The following is a 20,133-nucleotide window of genomic DNA, read 5'->3' as shown; positions in this document are numbered from 1 at the left end:
AAATCCCCACAGTGCACATACCAACCTCTCGTGCAGTGACAGCAAGAGCATGTCGCAAAAATGGTGCTTCAACCCACTTACATTTTACAGCCTGCGCAATCTGAGTGCCATGCAAGTGTGCGCTCAAATACCTTTAGTAAATTCATTTACCGCCCTTCACCCCTCCCTCCCCCGCCACATTCCTCTTGTGGCTGCGGGGCCTCGGGCGGCACAGACCAGGAGCGCAGGTGAGAGGCCCCTTTCTTTCTTCTTTTAACAACTTTGTTTGATTTGACCGGCTCCGCGCCCTACTGTCCTCTCCCGGTCCTTTGACCCCCCCCCGCCCCCACTCCCTCCGGGAGCTTCCGTCGTAACCTCCGTAGCCGCCCCCATGTCTGTCCCTTTATCGGCTGCAGGTCTTGTCTTCTTTCTGCCGTGTGGGCACTTCAGAGCACCAATATGCCTCCCGCAAGGTCACCAAGGTGCAGGCTCACTCTCCCCTTGGAACACTGAGTTGGGCACACAATAAATTCACATCAGAGTTATCCTCCTGCCGCACTCAGTTCCCAGACCTGGGAACTCCCTTCGCCCTGCCCTCGGGAGAGGCTGCTGGGAACACTGCCTCCCTGCAGGACGTGGCCTGGCAGACCTGAACCAGCACAGCCCTGGCCCGGCGAGGGGAGGGGAGCTCGGCGGACAGATACAACCTCCCCGTGACCGGAGCAGGGCACCCAGAAGGACTCAACACTAAGCATAGAAGGGACTGGAGCGACTGGGAGATGCCACAGAAGAAGCACAAGTGCCCTAACCCAGGCTGCGACAAGGTGTATGGCAAGTTCTCACATCTGAAGGCACACAGGTCAGTCCGGGCACAGCCCCCTGGATGTGCTTGCTTCCCTGCCCCCTCGCTGTGCTTGCTTCCCTGCCCCCTCGCTGTGCTTGCTTCCCTGCCCCCTCGCTGTGCTTGCTTCCCTGCCCCCTGGCTGTGCTTGCTTCCCTGCCCCCTCGTTGTGCTTGCTCTCCTGTGTGTGTGTGCCTCTGGGTGTGTGTGTGTGTGTGTGTGGCTCTGGGTGTGTGTGTGTGTGGCTCTGGGTGTGTGTGTGGCTCTGGGTGTGTCTGTGGCTCTGGGTGTGTGTGTGGCTCTGGGTGTGTGTGTGGCTCTGGGTGTGTGGGTGGCTCTGGGTGTGTGGGTGGCTCTGGGTCTGTGGGTGGCTCTGGGTGTGTGTGGGGCTGTGTGTGTGTGTGGCTCTGTGTGTGTGTGTGTGTGTGACTCTGTGTGACTCTGTGTGTGTGTGGCTCTGTGTGTGTGTGTGTGTGGCTCTGTGTGTGTGTGTGTGGGGCTCTGTGTATGTGTGTGGGGGGCTATGTGTGTGTGGGGGGGCTCTGCATGTGTGTGGGGCTCTGTGTGGGTAGCGCAGTTTGTGTGTGGGTGGCTTTGTGTGTGTGGCTCTGTGTGGGTGTAAATGCAATAGGTCCTGCATTTGCGAGCGATTACGCTATTGGCATTGTAAATTTAACGATTAAGCTATTGGCAATGTAAATGACAATGCCATTTATTTATGATTTAAAAAAAAGTCATGAGGAATTGCAATAGCTCTACCTTTAATAATACCGAGACCATTGCATTGTAAATGCTTGTTTAATATTAGGATTACCAGTGTAATGTAATGTAATGTAATGTAAAAATTATTTCTTAAGCGCAGCTAACACCTGACGGTTTCTTGGCGCTCGAGCAACGGGGGGAGAACAGTCCGCAAAATAAGAACATTAGTGATAGGCATTGCAGAACAAATGAGTTTTGAGAAGAGATCTAAAACGTGCATAGGGAGAGGCAGATCTAATACTCTGAGGGAGTGAATTCCAGAAGGAAGGGGCAAGAAAAGAAAATCTCAGTCCTCCATGCTTCTTACGCCTAAAAACCGGGACCTTAAGTAGGGCCAGGTAAGAAGAGCGAAGGTTGCGAGAAGGAACATAAGGGTGCAGTAGTGAGGAAATAAAAAGTGGACTCGCACCGGTGAGGGACTTGAAAATAGTACAACCTAACTTGAATTTGCACCGCTCAGACACGGGAAGCCAGTGGAAGGACTTTAACAAAGGACTGACATATTGGTGCCTTGGCTGATGATGAATGAGGCATGCAGCCTGGTTCTGCACAAGCTGCAGCCTCTTCAATAAGTAGGCCGGAATACCTGCATAAAGAGAATTGGCATAGTCAATCCTCGAGATGACTAAAGCTAACAGGGCTAGAGTAAGGGCCTCAGTAGTCAAAAAACGGGCGATCTTCCGGATTTTCCGCAGCTGGAAAAAGCTGGATGAGACTACCGCGTTGATCTGGGGCTTCATCATGAGATCATTACTGATGATGACCCCCAGACTTTTTGCGGAGTCGACAGGGCTGGGAGGAAGGCCCAAACTCACAGGCCAAAAAATAGGTTTCCAAGGGTTGGCAGCTCCCCCGACAAGAACCAATTCTGTCTTGTCGGGGTTGAGCTTAAGATGGTTAGTCCCCATCCAGTCACTGATGTGACAGAGGGTAGACTGAAAATTAAAGATAGACTCAGCCGAGCCATCAATGTTAAAAATCAGCTGAATGTCATCCGCGTAATTAAACGCGGTGACATGATTACCTCGCAGGGACCGGATAAGGGGAGTCAGATATAAATTAAAAAGAAGAGGGGACAGGGAGGAACCCTGCGGGACGCCACATGTAAGACCGACCCTGTCAGCAGTAAACTGAGAGAGCCAGACCGCCTGGTGGCGATTGGTCAAAAAGGAGCGGACCCAGTCCAGGTCGGTGCCCCGAATGCCAGCCTTCCCGACACGGTTGACCAAAATATCATGGTCGACCGTGTCAAAGGCGGCCGACAAATCAAGGAGCACCAAGACCTGGCTGATGTTAGAGTCCGCCCCTCTCCGCAGTTCCTCCATAACTGAAAGTATAACTGACTCCGTAGAGTGGGCGGGTCTAAAACCGGCCTGCTGGGGGTCAAGGTATCGAGAATGTTCAATGAATGAGCTTAGGGTGTTGGTAACATGAGACTCAAGAACTTTACTGAGGTAGGGAAGAAGGGAGATGGGACGAAAGTTGCTCATGACCAGTGACTCCATTCAGGTTGATGGTATGTGTCCATTTGCTGCCGCATTCACTACTTGTATCAAGATAAGTGGGCCATAAGTCCGGCAAGTGTTTGTACATATTAACAGAGAGACCATCTGCTCCTGCTGCTTTCACGCTTGAGCTTTTAGTGATGGCCCTTGTGACTTTGTCTAGGGTGAACTTTATTGGCTTACACTCAGTGTAGGTTGAGCCCATTTGGATTAAACTGTTATCTAGCCGATCTGGTATGCATGAAGGACTAAAGATACCTGAGAAGTGGCCGACCCATACATGCATTGGGACATGAGAGTTTAAGTCAAGCGCTGTGTTATTTTTCATAAGAGGGGAGTTGATTGTCTGCCAGAACCAGGTGCAGTTATTGGTTCGCACTACTTCCTCCAGCTTGGTCCAAGCTCCTACTGCAACATCTTTTTCCTCGCAGACTGTGCATCCTTATAACTCTTTGTAAGAGTTGTCATCAGAGGATGGTCTCTATGGGATGCATTGAGGGCTAATCGTTGCTTTTTTGATTCTGATTAACAGGATTGATCAAACCAATCCTTTTTGGACCAGCTTGCCATGCCTTAGTCTCCTTAAAAGTATGGTATTAACAAATGCTGTAATATTTCCAAAAGCTATATAGATAGTCCTATAGTCATAGATAGTCAGGACTCGAATGTCCTGTTTATTGGTGTCTATTAATCTTTTGGTAAGTTGCCAAGGTCTAATTCCAGTCCATTTCAAGTGTGGCCCTTTTTTTCAGTTCAGAATAAAGTTTATTAACAGTCATAAAAATCACTTATACAAATTAAAGACATCAATGCAAAGATAAAATATACATTAGAATAAATAAAAGAGACAATCCAAAGGAAATAAAATGCAGAAATAACCAGCTGTAAGGAAATATGCAACAATTAGTAATTTGTTGATATACTAAAAAATGATAAAATATTTGTTAATATAAAGTTGATAAAACAATGAAGGGAACTCAAGGAGGTTTAGCGACTTCCTGTTGAAAGGGGGATTGAGGCAGAGAGCGGAGAGCACAAGTATCAAAAAATGAGATGACTGGGTCCCACAATTGCTTTCGTTTTGGAGCCAAAGCGAGTGGATAAACAAACGTTGTGTCTAGCCTATGATTGTAACATACAGCGTACCACCAAGCCTGATACAAGATTTTAGTGAGATCTTTCCAAGCCTTAGTAATCTGCTGAAAAGCTACTGCAATAAGCAGGTCAATTATTTTTATACTAAAACTGCAGTGATCCCAAATGGGGGAAATACTACCCAAAAAAATATGAGATACATGAAACGGGTGTGTAGTGGAAAAGATGTTATTAATTTGAGACCACACCTTAATCCAAAACGAATGAACCGGAGTGCAATTGAAAAGCAAGTGTAGCAAATCTGCAGAAGGAGCAGAACAAGTCCAACATGTATGTGACAAGTCAGGGTATCTTTTACTAAGAATAAGTGGGGAAAGTAAAAGTCGATTATAAATAAAAAACAAAGTCTGAACAGTATTTGCAGCCCTAGAAGATTTCCATAACCTTATCCATAGCTTATCCCATAACTCAAGTGTGGGCCTTTTGAACCTGTTAGATCCACTATTTCCTGCGTTAATGGGTGCAATAATCTATCTGATTTGGAGATGTAGGGTGAGAATGAACAGTTTATGGTCATTAACCAAATTAGGCTTTATTACGATGTTAACCAAAATAGGAAAGCACTTTGATAACCTATAGCCTTTGAACCCGCTGTAGCGGGCTATACTGGTTATTAAAGGACTGCTCCTTTAACAACTTTAACAAGAGAGCAGGCCTTTAATGACCATAGAGCCTGCAATGAATGGCTCAAAGGCTATTAAAAAACATTTCGACCCTAGAGGGCAGAATGTTCTAATTTGTAAAACAAAGGCCTCACAGAGCCCGAGGGTGTTGAAATCTCCCCAGGCTCCATGAGGCCTTTGTTAAAAATTGGAATATTGATGCTCCAGCCTTTTACCGGCCATTAGAAGCCTCGAGAACTCCATTGTTCTCAATGACCACTCAACATTCCAATGTTCTAATATTATACGGTCAATGGTGGTTTCAGCTCCCCTTCCTATAACTGTATATAATAAACCAGTGGTAGTATTAATTACATCTTCCAGAAGTATAAAGCTATATCTAAATAATAAACTGTTCGAGGAATTGGCTTTACAAAAGAGGGTGGTGTTATGAGAGAAAACAGGCATAGGACACAAGAGCACAGAAAAATAAAGGAGGTCTGAGAGAGCCTGGATATTAAAAAAATAAGACTTAAAAGTGTTTCTGAATGTTACTAGCAGCAATGCCTTGTGTGAATCTAGATAGGTGTTATTAGGGAGAAAACATCATGAAGCTCTGAGAATTATTAAGAACAAGGCTTTGCGTCAGTCTCTGTATTTTCGAAATTACACCACTGTTGAAAGGAGATATCTGGGACGCTGCGGATATTATCAGGATAAAGGTTTTAATGGAATTCAATTTATTTGTTTCACAGTTTTCTAAAGTACATGTTACTCCGGAGCCTGTGAGCACTGTAAGTTGGAACACATTGTTGTATGTAACATTAGAACAATCCTCAACCTTAGATGCAGTAAACAAACAGTAATATAAACAAGGATGTGCAATATTTAGTGGTATACGTAGTAGGGTGAATATGATCTAACTAAACATGTGAGTAATTAATTGTAGAGTCCAGGTAAATCTAATGTCACTTGGAAGAGTGACATTAATGTGGTGGCAGCTCCCTTGAATCATTGGTACAGAGCATGGGATGTTCTAAACTGCAGGCTTTCCAGAAAGAATGTATCCTTGATTTGAAGGCCTTGATTGCCGCCAAAGATATTAAGAAGGTCAGTGAGGTGTGATAAGATGTAGAGCCTTATGACTGAGACATCCCACTTTGAATTTAGAACGTTGATCCATAGGAAGCCAATGTAAAGCTGTGATGATAGGGATGTGTACTCATCTTTTTTTTAAAAGGAGACTGGTCTAGTTGTGGCATGGAAGGTGGCTTTCTGTGGAATAAGTATGGATTGTGGTACACCGGACAGACTTGCATTTTCAAAGCCTAGTCCAGCCACAATGCGTGACTGGCTGATTTCAGTTGGACTGATGTCAGAAAATAATTCATTTTTTTCTGAGATTTGATGGAAGTTTGCCGCTTTAATATCTCTCTGTAAGGTATTATGGGGAGCGATATATCAAGCTTAAAATATGAATGAGATCACTGTGGGAGAAGTCTATAGATGTTAGCTCTTTAAGCAGTTCCTGGTCAAAATGTTTTTGCTTTAAGTGAAAACACTCTAAAATCTATTTTTTCTGGATTGAGTTGAAGATAGTTATTTGTCATCCAGGTTTGTGCCTTGATGGACACTGATCACAGAGTGATGATATCCTTGATTAAAGAGGTTTTATGGTAAGCTTGTGTGTTGTCAGCATACTAGTGTAGCAATACTCCTGTGCCATAAAAAATAGACCCCATCCGTTCAACATACATATTGAAGAGCATATATGCTAAGATCAAACCTTGAGGTCCTTCACAATACACCAACATGGATGCTGAAGCGTTGTATCTACGTTTTATCATTTGGAATCATTCTGACAGAAGAGAGGTGCCAACTTAAGTGCTTTTTCCTTGGATTACTGTACGATGTTCCATTACTGACAAAGGTGCTCGTAGTCAGCTAACAGGGCCGGACTGGCCATACAGGCACCAGGTATTTCCCCGGTGGGCCGGAGGGGTGGGGGCCGGTTTGGTACCCGTGGGGCCTGGTTTTGTTACTGGTGCCGGTTTGCAGCAGTGCTGCAGCAGCTGCGGAAGCGGTGCTTCTCACTAGCACCCAAGTCGGTCGAACAGCAATCTGCCAGGGATGGGTGCTGTTCTCAGTCCAGCTTTGTCAGCCAACAGTACCAAGAAACATGAATTCCCTCCATCAATGACCTTTGATCATAGCTTTATCAATTCTACATCCGTTATGGAAACCTGATTGGCAACTAGATAAAATGTGTTCCGATTTTAAGTACGCGGTCATCTGAATTGATAGTCTTCGTTTGTGTATTATCAAGAACAACTGGGTATTATCAACTGGAGTCTTAGTGAGATCAGTATTATCTTGAACAGAGGTCTGTGGGTCTTTAGATATTATCAAGAAAAAGTCTATGAGTGAGTCTTGCTATTTTCAAGATTACAGCACTGAGGAACCCAATATAATTAAAAGCAGAGGTCTAAGAAACTCTGGATATTATCAAGAACAAGGATTTGACTTAGTCTGTGTATTATCAAGAACAGGTCTTTGAGTGAGCCTGGGTATTACCAACATTAATGGCCTGGTTTATACCTTGGTGGTAAGCATACTCCGATGAGGATGGAGCAAAGGTTTAATCACATCTCCGCTGTGATTAAACCCCTTCCGACGGCCCTGTGTACTGAGGGTCATTGGAGGCAGACCTGTAATTCTGCCCACCTAATTTAGAGGAGCAGAATTAAAAGTCAGTTTTCACTGCTCGTCATCACCAGGAAAACTCTGGTGGTAAGTGACAGTGAAAACTGCTAAATGCCCCCTTTGCCTTGGGAGAGGGGAGCATTGCCTTTTTTTATTTTCAAAAATAAAATCCTATTTTGGGATTTTCTTTTTGCAAATAAAAAATAAATCTCTTTGGTGCAGAGCTCTGTCTTGTTGATGGACCCTGCACCAAACAAGAAAATACATTGACTGGAACTACTGTGGTGGCGGCTCCTGGCAATGCTTTATAATTGACCGCTAGCTTGGTGGTAATTATAAATCTGTCAGGCGGTACCAGGGCAACGGAGGAAGTTACCCTGTCACCCTGGCGGAACAACGGGCCAACTGCTAAAATATAAATCGGCAATCTGAAATCTTAATGAGTCCAGTATTGTCATGAACAGAGGCTTTAGATATTGTCAAGAAGGCTTTCATTAGGTCTCTGTATTATCAGGAACACATCTCTTCCACCCATGAAACACCAGGAAACATCACAAGCACTGATCGGTAATCCAAACCCTTAAACTGTAATCAGTGATAAGCATCACACTTTCAGACTGACACTATTAAAACATATCTACCCTTTTTCACAAATGACATACCTTCTTGGACAAACACTTGCTGCTCCTTTTTCTAGTTACCTTGTAACCCCGAAGGGCCAAAATTAATCTAACCACAACCACTGTTAACAATGAAAAACACTAGGTCACGGCCACCCATCCCTACAACTCTTTACAATCATAGAGACACCTCTCAGGGCCCAATGATAGTTTATTGTTGACCAGTGCTGGCAATGATAATGCCAGATCACCACCTCATAGTTCCCAAAACCCCCCACCATAACCTATTCAACCCTTGCAGTCTGCAACTGGACCTTTCACCACAAACCTGAATCTCAGCTGTCAAGTTCAAAACTTTAAACCCTGCACTGATAAGAGACTAGACTATGGTCACTGGCCTATCTTAGACCCACCTCAGTAACTTTCACCACTCAATTATCTTAGACCGATCTGCTGCTGATTACCTTACTGCCCATTTCCCCTGCACTCCTGTTAGGTTTAAATCATTTTTATTGGAGTTATTATAAACAAACAATGCCGTAGATAACAGAGCAGCATGACATTTAACGAGGTTACAAAATGAAATTTGCAATAAGGGTACCAACTCCCAACCTCCCTCCATACAGGGGAAATGAAAACCAAAAGGAAAATGGAAAAAATAAAAATTCTCCTGGGTCCTAATCTGTTACGTGTCGTCCCTCCCTCGTTTCCACACTTACGCATCGGCCCCCCTATCTTGGAGGCTCAGCTGGTAGTTTCTGGCATCTCCTGCTCTGTATCCGGAGCGGTGCATGGGGTAGGGTCTTCTGTGAGATCCACAAGTCACAAAAGTCGCAGTTACTTAGGGCAGGTTAGTTCCCCCATCTCTGTACTAAGTATGGATTGCAAACGAGGCCCCCTCCCCCTGTAGCATAAATATAATTAGAGAGGTGTACACCCCCCACAGTAAATGAGTTAGAGTGACCTCCTATCCACATGGTCTCCAGCAGTGCGAGGGGCGGTTGGGATTGTATCTATGTATTCTGGGTGGGGTCAGGTACCAATAGGTGGCTATTTTGGTTGCGGTTTCCATGCGGCAGAGGTTCCGTGTTGTGTGGCGCGCTCGATAATGGATGTCCCCCCATTCTTCCTGCGAGAGTGTTCGGCCCAATTCGGTCTCCCACCTTCATTGCCCTGGTGTGGAGGCCGCCTGTTCTGAAGGCTGCAACATATGATAGAGTTCAATGATAAGGTGCGTATTGGCTGTCTTTGTGTGAAGCCACTTCTCGTATGGTGTTAACTAACCCTGGGCGGAACACTACGCTACGCTCGCAGAGTGTGTGTAGTTTGCGCAACTACGCTCTACGCGAATTACACGTAGCACAGTGCAAAAACGCGTAGCGTAGCAGGCTTTCTCGCTCGCTCGCGGTCCTCAACGTCAAGTTGGCGACCACGAGCGAGCAAAATCACCATCCCGGCGAGACTTTTTTCTCGTTCCTCAGTAACATCAAGTTGTCGATCTCTAGCGTGGAAAATAAACCCCCCGGCGAGATTCTCAACGCAGGGAGGTCAGGTTTCTCATTGCGAGTGGTCACGACCGCTCGTGACGAGAAACTACCAGTCCGCGTTAAGGAAGCTGCCACTCGAGTACAAATCTATTCGAGCGGCAGAAAACGACCGCTTGCACTGTGCAAAATGCCGTTTGCAATGATTGCACAGTGCGAACAAGCATCTGGCACTGTGCAATCAGTGTGAACAGCATTTTCCCTACCGCAAAACGCAGTTCGCATAGCTACGCGTAGCGTGCGTAGTGAGACGTGCACTTCGCGTAGATATGCGTATCGCTATTACACAAACTACGCCCAGGGTTAGTGTTAACCTTCTCTGGGCCCCAGAGCATACCAGAGTGTTCTTCACCCAGTGTCTCACTTGATGGAAGCGGTATCGCTCAGTCTCTGGTTGAGAAATGCAGATCTGAGGTCTTCAAACGTTAGGGATCCCTCTGCATCAAACATATGCCCAATGGGTCGGCATCCCCGGGCTTCCCAGTGATGGAACACCCTCCAGTCTAGTCTGGGGAGAATGCCGAGTGTTCTAGATAGGACAGGATGGCCCTTCTTTTAATCAGGATAATTAGACCCTTAATCTCGTCTATTCCTCCTGTAGAGTCCTAAAAGATCCTGCAGAGTGAGTTGGTGATCCCTCGTGTGTTACCAACAAGCCCTCCCCAGGACATCCGGTGCGTTCCTATCGCGTGTGGCCACTGCTACAAACGGGACAATAAAGGTCCATAACACAGGAGAGAAAACAAAATTAAAAAGCAAAGAATAAAGAACCCCAACAAAGAAACTCCTACAACAGAGTCTCAAGGGACAGAAGTCCAACATCGTGGAGTGTGTGTGATCTGAGGACTGTGCCCCGGCTCCTGATGGGGAAAGGGGAGTTGGATGAGGTGCCCGTGGCCATGTCTTTCCGCCCCCCGCTGGACAGACCAGACATCAGTGAACAATGCAGGCAGAGGTGGGTGCACAGAGTTTGCTTGTTATCTCTATTTACTCTAAATGCCCGTCGCCTGATGTTCCCCGGTGAGGGACTCCAATTCTGCTTGCCGTTCTTTGGTAATGGTGGCTGAGTCCGATTTCAGTGAGATAGAAGGGACCCTGATCCGAGTCCATCCGTGACTGCTTCTCCTGTTCATGATTGCTTTACTTGACGGTGTCCCCTCCTTTGTAGGATCCGCAATGCCCAGGAGCTTGCTGGCCTCCGCAACCGAGCGTAGTTGGTGAAGTTCACCATTATGAGAGAAAATCAGTCTAAACGGATGATCCCATGAATATGCCTTCCAATGGAGTGTAGGTGTGCCGTGATGGCTCGAAACGCTTTTCTTTTCAATAGGGTTGAGGCAGCCAGGTCCTGGAAAAAAGTAGGTTTCTGATCTTTATATTTGAAGGTGTGGTGTCTCTGGCCACGCACAAGATCCGTTCCTTCAACTTGTAGTCATGGACGCAGGTTAAAATATCTGCTGGAGGGGTCGAGGTGCTCCTTTGAGGTCCTACTGTGTGCGTACAGTCAAGCTTAATAGAGAACCCCTTCGACTCGCCGAAAAGCGTGCGGACCATGTCCACCACCATAGTGTCGATGTTGGTATCCTCCAATCCTGATGCAATGCCGCGTATTCGAATGTTGTTGCAGTGGGACCTGTTTTCCAGGACTTCTGTGTGCACTTGAAGGTCCAAGTTTTGCTCTCGTAAGCAGATGACTTCCCGTTGGAGGCTCTCGAGCTCCTCTGCCGTGTTCGACTCATGGTCCTCTAGGGAGCTGAACTCCAGGGAGTCTATGTCGCGTTGTACTTCTCTCATGTCTGCAGACATCTCTCGTTTCATGGTGGAGAGGTCTTCAATCAGGGAGGAAAGGAGGGGCCACAAAAAGGAGCAGCTGACTGGTCCCTCCTCATCTCCAAACCCCTCCATCTCCGTCGACTCCATGGATGGATGGGTTCTCGGATTGGGGTGTTTTTAAGAGCATGTCTTTGACTGATCTGTCCTTCTTTGGTCTGCCTGCTTCCATGGCTGGGGATTACCTCTGTGGTCCTCTCTCACCTCCCTTTGTCTGCTATAGGCGGAGTTCGCAGGGTTTACTCAGTAGCTATGGAAGTGACCTTAGTATCTCTGGTTCTAACGTGTCCTGGCCAGGAGGAGAGGACGGCTATAGGCTAGGCCGAAGTCTCTTTCCACCACCTCACCTGGTTTCCAATCTGGCAGCTTAACATACAGTTATGGTAGGGCTCTAGGTGTCATCGTCAGGCCACAGCCCGTGGAGCAATCTTACTAGGGCCAATGCTCTTTTGCCGCCAAGCCAGTCCGCCTCCGCTCTATTATCTCAAGGGTATATCCCGGAGCTCCAGCCACCCTGACACGCCATCACGGCTCACAGCGGTGCAGACGCGCTCTAGATTACGCAGGCTTTGTCCCCTCTAGGTCTCGGCGCGCCATCAGCAGCAAGCTGCTCCTGCTTGGCGGAGCCTACTCACTGTGGTTCTACAGTCTCCTCCCTGCTGCTCTTGCGGGTGGTCCTCCACAGTTCTCAACCGGAAGGTCTGGTCCAATTCGGGATCATGGCCCGTCTGGTCGCCCGTGGGTCTCGCCCAAGTCGCTGGTGAGGCTCACTTCTGGAGGAGTTCCGGCATGAACAGGGAAGGGGTTAATGGAGCAGATATGTGATTGCAATGTGGCTTGTTATAAAGGAGCTGGGAATGGTAGATCCTTTGTTTGGTTTTATTTGTTGAAATTGGAAAACGTACCATTTTTTTTTCTTTTTTAAAAAGAACAGCAGTTTTTTTGTTATATTACGGCCATATCAGTGAGTGATTCGGTATCACCAAAAGCAGAGCTCAAAGGGAGTCTGAACGTGAACAAGACCAAGACTTGGATGAGCCTGCAAGTTATCAAGAACAGGTCTTGGGGTGATTATTGGAGTCACTAATAGTTTTAATGAGACTGGTATTATCAAGCGTAGTGCACTGTCTAACTTGAGAAGCAGCGAAGAACATGTCCTTGGGTGAGTTTCAGTGTTACCAGCACTCTGTGTTACTTTTCATTATCAAGAGCTAGACTTTCAGTGAGTTTGGGTATTATCTAGGAAGAGGCTTTCATCGAGTCAGAGTATTATCAAGAGCCGAGCCTGGGTGAGTGCATGAGCCTGGCTGTGAGTACTGTTGTGTGTGAGTCAAGTCTATGAACAATCTGTGCATTAACACAAGCGGAACTTGGGGAAAGGGGTTAATAGCCAAACATCAACAGATCATAACCAGTCAGATTTACTTATTTTGATATACAAGGGCGAATGAATGAGAAGATAATGGACCGAAGAGAGGGGAGATTATATCATGTCAGATAATGAACCTCCGCTTAATTTACAGTATCTGAGAAATTTATTTTTGGGTATCCATAGTTTTGCCATTTCCGATTTCCTGCAGAGTAACAATAAACTCTAGAGATACCGAGCAACCGTCATCATTTCACAGATTGCCTGAACCGACTATACTGATCATAACCCTAATCTAACAACTACTATAGAGGACAAAGGAGGAGAGCTGGACATAAAGGTAGTAAAGTTGCTACAAGAGTTGGGTGAGGATCTCAGCACAGCAGAACTGGCCCTTTGACGTAATTATAAGCAATACAAAACAGTACGTATTTTGTACCACACACCCTGTAAACAAAGCAAATGCACAAAGTTGGTTTCCCCAAGTGTTCTTTGCCAGGTTCTATTATTACGCCCATTAACTCTCATTGCTTTGTTTTTTCGGGGTGAAATATTCTCTTTATCATATGAGAACAATGATTGACATTAATTAGGCAACTCAGGCACTTTTATGAATGATTGCCTTTGGCAGGATCCATTATTTAAGCAGGTGCCTTGCAGCCATGCAACTAGTTCATCTCTATGAATAATCAGCAGTCATTCTTAAAATATATTTTTACTTTCCTTACTGCTGAATTCAAACTATATCTAGGCACTTGTTAGCAGTGACTCTGATGTCAGAAAATGTGCTATAACAGCTCCTGCACTGAACATACTCTGTCAAGTTCAGTACTGGTTGTTGCTGAGCAGAGAGACACTGTTTTATAACAGATTTTAGCCTGACACCTTTAGCTCATTTAAAATCAAGTCTACCCACGGGCATTAGGGGGGGCGGAGGAGATTGAGAGAAGCAATTCCACGTAGTGCCGACCAGTGTAAGAGTAAATTAAAGGACTATTATTCTAAGGGACATTTCCTTTCTAGATTCAACAAGCAACCAGAGGATTTTCAAAAAGTTTACGGTGCCTTTCATATTTTCTTGCAAAAACCCAACCATGAACCGTAGGCATCGACTCTTGGACACACTTTTTTTAACTTATGAACAGAATTGCAAATGGATAAAATGACACGATGCTTACAGTGTATAGTTGATGGTTACTTTGTTATTTTATCCTTTGTAGCCCTCATGTCTTAACATTATGCTAGAGAATTTTGCATAAAAACCTCTCAAATGGACAAAATTACCAGACTGTGAAAGAGCTCCATGTATGCCTGAGATTTCTCTAGAAATACCCCAAGTTTCATTTTTACTTGTGCCTAGAAGGTGCCCCTTGGCACTTCAGTGTGCATTACAAATAATAATACAATACAGTACAACTGAGTGGTGAAGACGCATCCTCATTTCCAGCCTAATGGAGTGAGTGTTCCCGAATGAGCTGCTGCTACTACAGAAAGTGCATGATCACTTACAGTTGAACTCCTTGTCCTCTGAGCTTACGACTTGGTACAGAATCTCAGCCTACATAGAGAAAATGCAGAGTGTGCATGACTGGTTTGGTTGGCCCCAGTGGGCCGACCAAACAGTCAGGGCCCAAAGCATTGGCGAAGCCACTCCTCCCCAACCCATCCACCAGCCCGCCCCCAACCAAGCATACCCTTCTGCTTTCTTGCAGCGCGAGAAGCAGAAACATAAAATGGTATTTAAAATACCATTTTATATTTCAGCTTCTCGCACTGCGAGAAAGCAGTGGGGCGACGTTCCTCTGCCCTGATGGAGGGGCCGCCGCTAACAGAATGTAAAAATTACCCTCACTAAAACATGCATTTTAACACTCTAAGTTCAGGCATACTAAACTTTGTTTTCCTACTTTGTTCCCATGGGTTGTTAGGCTTATAAGATGTTATAAGCAAACTCCCCATTCAATCCTATGGGAACAGCTAGCCTTGCAATAGTGAAAAACGAAATTGGCAGTACTTCACTATCAGGACATGCCACACACACCAGGGCATGCCCTACCTTTCACGTACACTGCACCCTGCCCACAGGGGTACCTTCAGCCTACCTTAGGGGTGACTAACATGTAAGAAAAGGGAAGGTTAGGGCCTGGCAAGTGGGGGCACTTGCCAAGTCGACACAGCAGTACTCGACTGCCCACATGCAGTGTAATGGCAGGTCTGAGTGACATTTACAGGATGCTTATGTAGATGGCACAATGTGTGCTGCAAACCTACTAGCAGCATTTGATTTACAGGCCCTGGGCACACACAGTGTACTGTACTAGGGACTGACTAGTAAATCAAATATGCCAATCATGGAAACACCAACCCATAACAATAATTTACTAAGGGAGCAGTTGCACTTTGGCACTGAACAGTAGTGGCAAAGTGCCCAAAGCATCTAGACCAGCAAAACGGAGTCTAACACACAGCAAAAACACAGGAGGTCAAGGCAAAGAATACAGGGGAAACCCATGCCAATGATGCCAGGTTCAACAGTACCTTTAGCGCAAATAGTGCTTCGTGCTGTTTTGCGCCACATTGCATCAAGGGTACTTTACTTAGGTTTAACTTGGGCGGATCAGTGCAAGCATCTATTGTTTTTGATGCAAAGCCCACTCTACTAAAATAGTCAGACTGGGCTTTGCATCAAAAACAAATGCCTCCTTGAGGCAGACGATAACAAAGGGAAGTGTTTTCATTTGTCCAGATAGTCCACACATTGCACGTGTGCTGCACTGTACAGTGCACATGTAATGTGTGGAATATTACATAATTTGAAGTTGGTTAGGACTAGAATGTTGTACTGGTGAGGTACAGCACACAAACATCTCTGCACAATAGTTGCAAAGGTTGTGGGTGGTGCTAAGCAGCCTATTTGTGTGTCAGCTCAGTGGTAGTGAGCAGCAGCAGGCAATTTTTTTTAATACATATGGTTCTGCGATGCTTTCTCCATCTTGCGCAACACAGCGAAGCAGGTGTGCAGTGTCGTCGTAAAAATCAATAATTGCATGTTTTCTTACCTATTTATGAAGGATAGTCTAGATTTCATTAAAGTTACAGAGACAAATATTCTGCTTACTTTTCTAACTTTAATTGAACAGCAGCCAGGATGAAAAAAACTACAATTCCCTTGATACTTTGAAAAGACAGCCAATGGGAAACAAGTAGTAGTAGGCTATTGAACAATGCGAAATACCTATAATTATTTTGCCTGCGAGCAACAACTCCTCTTTTCTTGTGTGAGAGAAAAAACTGAAAGAAAGAGAGGAATAATCAACAGGACAATTGAGCAGGCTAATAATAGAATGAAAAGATTTTGAGAAAATTCAATAAAACACTGAAATAAACGTTGTGAATTCCTAGAGTCTTTGTGTTTGTAGAAAGTAAAGCATACTAAGAAATTTAGATGGATCCTGAAGTATATAATTTCTGTGGTAATATCCCATTTCTTAGGCTCCAGCAATGGACTGTAGAAACGGTGGTGAAATACAAAGGGAGGGAATTAACATAATGGGGTGGGATAATGCTCAACGCCATGCCTTTAATGAAATGTAGGGGCATATTACCAAGGGCATTATCGCCGCATTAGCGGGACTTTTTCCCGCTAATGCGGCGATAATTTTATCGCCCTATTACCAAGCTGTCGCTAACACCAGTTAGCGACAGCTTGTAGGCGATAGCGGGCATTTAGGGGCCCACTTTGCATGTCAGCGATAATGATCGCTAATGACATGCAAAGTGGGCGTGCCAAGATGTTAGCGACTGAAAACAGTCGCTAACATCTCTAACTCCTATTAACAACTTTTGGAAATATTCGCGCTAAGCGCGAATATCTCCAAAAGGTAACGCCTGCTAAAAGCAGTTCTTAGCCATGTTATCCAATGGAAGGTGGATAACATGGCTAAGAGCATTGTCACGATAATGCATGAATATCGCTGATTTTTCAGCGATATTCATGCATTTCGCAGGATTTTTACCGCTTTTGAGATAAACCTTGATAATATCAAGGTATCTCAGCGGTAGAAATCCTCGGTGCTCGGCGATATTTTTTTTCCGCTAACCAAGCAATAGCGATAATTATCGCTATTGCTTGGTAATATGCCCCCTAGACTTTTAGCTAGGGAAAGCTGCATTCTATGAAAGGCTAGAGACTCCTGTATTGCTTGTTTAAAGCATAATAATAACATCCTAAACAACATTAAATATTGTTTTGCAGTAAAAGTTACGAAAAACTGAATCTTTAGCCCAATCTGGTGATTTGAAAATGTTCTCCAATCTGGAACCTGCCCAAAAGGCATTAGGCACCATTGCTCCCCTAGTAGAATGAGTTCCAAAGGAAGAAACGTGGGAGATGTAAGAGCTTTGTAAGGCTTCCTAAATGAAATAAACAACTCAGAGGTGGAGGGCGTTCTTATAAGAGCTGTCTTTTGCTCATAAAAGTTAAAACAAGAACCCACACATACATTTGGTTGATTAGGGAAATAATAAAACATGCATTTTAAATATGTTTTTAGTCTGATAGTAAAATAGACACCTCGAAAACGTGTATTGTCTGAAGGAAATATCCAGGGCCGTAAACACTTGAAAGGCGTTTAATTGAAATTAAACATAGTAGCATAGTAAGGTTTTCAGATAACATTTTGAGAGTTAACAAATCATGGTTTGTTCAATTTCAAAAACAATGTAAAGATATATTAACATCCCACAAATATATATATTTTGGACCAGAAGGGTTAGAAACCTGCACTCTCTTTAGCAGATGACATATAAGCGGAGGCTCTTCTACTTGGTTTTCAGCCATAAGGGTATAATCATCTGAGACAGCCGACCTATAAGGATTGACGATTCTGTGTGACTTACCTTGAAGTGCGAGTGATGCATGAAAATTGACTATCAATGTTCCATCCACTGAAATGGGAACCCTATTCTTCCTCATACACTAGCTAGCCCATACCGACCATGCAGGTGGGTACGTTTTGGACGTACATGGTGCCATGACTTGTTCGATATATGCTGCCTGCTAAATGCCCGGGGTTCTGCAGCCGGCCCTCCCTTTTTCCAAGCTGCCAAAAAAAGGGAAGGATTGAGGATGAGATTGCAAGTATCAGTGTCGACATTCTGCAAAGTGTCTGTTTCCTCTGATGTGCTAGCCTCCCCTACAGTGATCACTGGATTAAGATACACTGGAGGCCCCATTACAGTGGGAGGGACATGATGGACCTTTTTCTCACTTCACCTGAGGTTCCCTGGTAATTTCTGGCACACCCATACCAAATAGAGGCTATGAGTGCAGAGGAAAAATGAAACATCCCCCCCCCCATCCGATAGGTAAGAGGAATAAAAGACTGCAGTGACACACTGTCACTGTCAAAGAACTTTGACACTCGGCCTCCCAAGGGGCCGTCCCCAATATGGCCTGAGGGTCTAATTGAAAGAGGGAGAGTGCCCATCTACAACAAGGGGACTCTAAGAGACTATTGACCGAGGAACACACAGAATGTCTCACTGTCTGTGGCTCGACTGCACAGGCAAAGGGCACACAGTTGATTTTTTGGAGACCTTACTCCAGTAGGTCAGCATAAACTGAAATGAGCCCCAGGATCCACATCTGTACACCAAAGATTCATCTACAGTTGTAAGGACCTCAGAGACGATCTGCTTTTAACAAAACTCTCAACCTATGCCCACATGGACGGTTGCATACTGTCCTCAGGTTGGCTTTGTGTGCCTCTTCCACACCTCTGACGGTGTATGCGGTGAGTTTGATAAGGGTGAGCCGACCCAAGTGAAGGTATCTCGCTTGAACACAGAAAGTTCAGACAACGACTATGTGTTAATTATGTTGGGCTTCATTATGTTCAGTAGCATCCACCTACACTCTGCCCTACTATGGGGACTAATAAACCCAACAAAATGTCACCTACTTGGCCAAGGTAGAGCGGCGCTCAGCTGGACCAGGTGGCGTGGAACCTACCAGGTGAACTAGCTATCCCTGCGATGACAGCGCTAAACTCTGATAAACTCAACAGGATTCTCAAGACTCCATCCCACTCAGGATGGCCTTGGAAGGGAAAACAGATGCCATAGCTATCGATTTGGTCCTCCTGAGGGAAGACCCACGCAGGCTCTCAGGGAGGGCCGGCCATCACGAGACAGCAATTCAAGACTCTACACCCACAAATTGGCAGATATCCATCCGCTAGAGTGTATTCTTATCAATACACGATAGGAGGCAAATTTTGGGCAATGCACCGTATCCTGAAAACTTCAAATAACCCTAATTTTCCCAACTTTATAGATCCTTATTTACTTGTGCAGCAAAACCATGCAAACTTTGCTGTTTTCTGTGCTTCCCCAGAACGCATACCTTCATTCAGGGAAGTTATACCTTAACAGTACAAATATTCATTTGGAGAGTGGCTAGACCAACACTGATGCTGGTTACCCTCTTCAAAGTGATTCTGTAATTCAGAAATATTGTGTGGGCTCTACATAACTGCCTTAATTACTTTTCTTATGTCTAACAATGTTTATTTTGCACTTATATGTATTTCTATTATGGTTTCCTCTTACTGTGTTTATTGTTATTAGTTACCTGTCTACCTAACATCACTTCATGCCAGAAACGCTGAGGTCATGCAAAATAATTTCCCGTCAGAGTCAGTCATGCAAAGCTCGGCGATTGCGCATTTTCTGTGCTTAACTCAACATATTGCATAACAAAAGTGGCAATCTCTCAAAATGTACCATTTTTATCGTGTTTCCTCTAATGAACCTTTCCAGGGGTCCTTCGGCATCTGTGGTGACTGTGATGCCCTGGGGTGAAGGCTTCAGTTGTGTGCATACTAAAAATCTTTAAGTCATCCATTAACTCTGTTTCTGGAACCATGTCAAACCCTAGCCGGCCTCAGTGGATGGCTGAGAAAACATTTTAATTTACAGTAATAATCCATATTGTGAAACTTGTATGTGCCCTCTTTAGGACTTCCAGTATGCGTAACACATAAACACCCACAGACCTCACCTAGTTAAGAACAACTACACCTGAGTGAACTACAGGACATAAGCAATACAAATGTATACGACTTGTGTTATCCCTGCATAGGATTTATTAGACTGGGGTGCACATTGTTGGCTATATCACCCTTTTTACTCTCTTTCATTTTAAGACTGAATATCCCACT

Source organism: Lissotriton helveticus, chromosome 2_1, assembly GCF_964261635.1.
Source record: "Lissotriton helveticus chromosome 2_1, aLisHel1.1, whole genome shotgun sequence".
In the NCBI taxonomy this organism is placed as follows: Eukaryota; Metazoa; Chordata; class Amphibia; order Caudata; family Salamandridae; genus Lissotriton; species Lissotriton helveticus.
The sequence above is the reverse complement of the archived record's forward strand: the minus strand, read 5'-3'. Positions refer to the sequence as shown.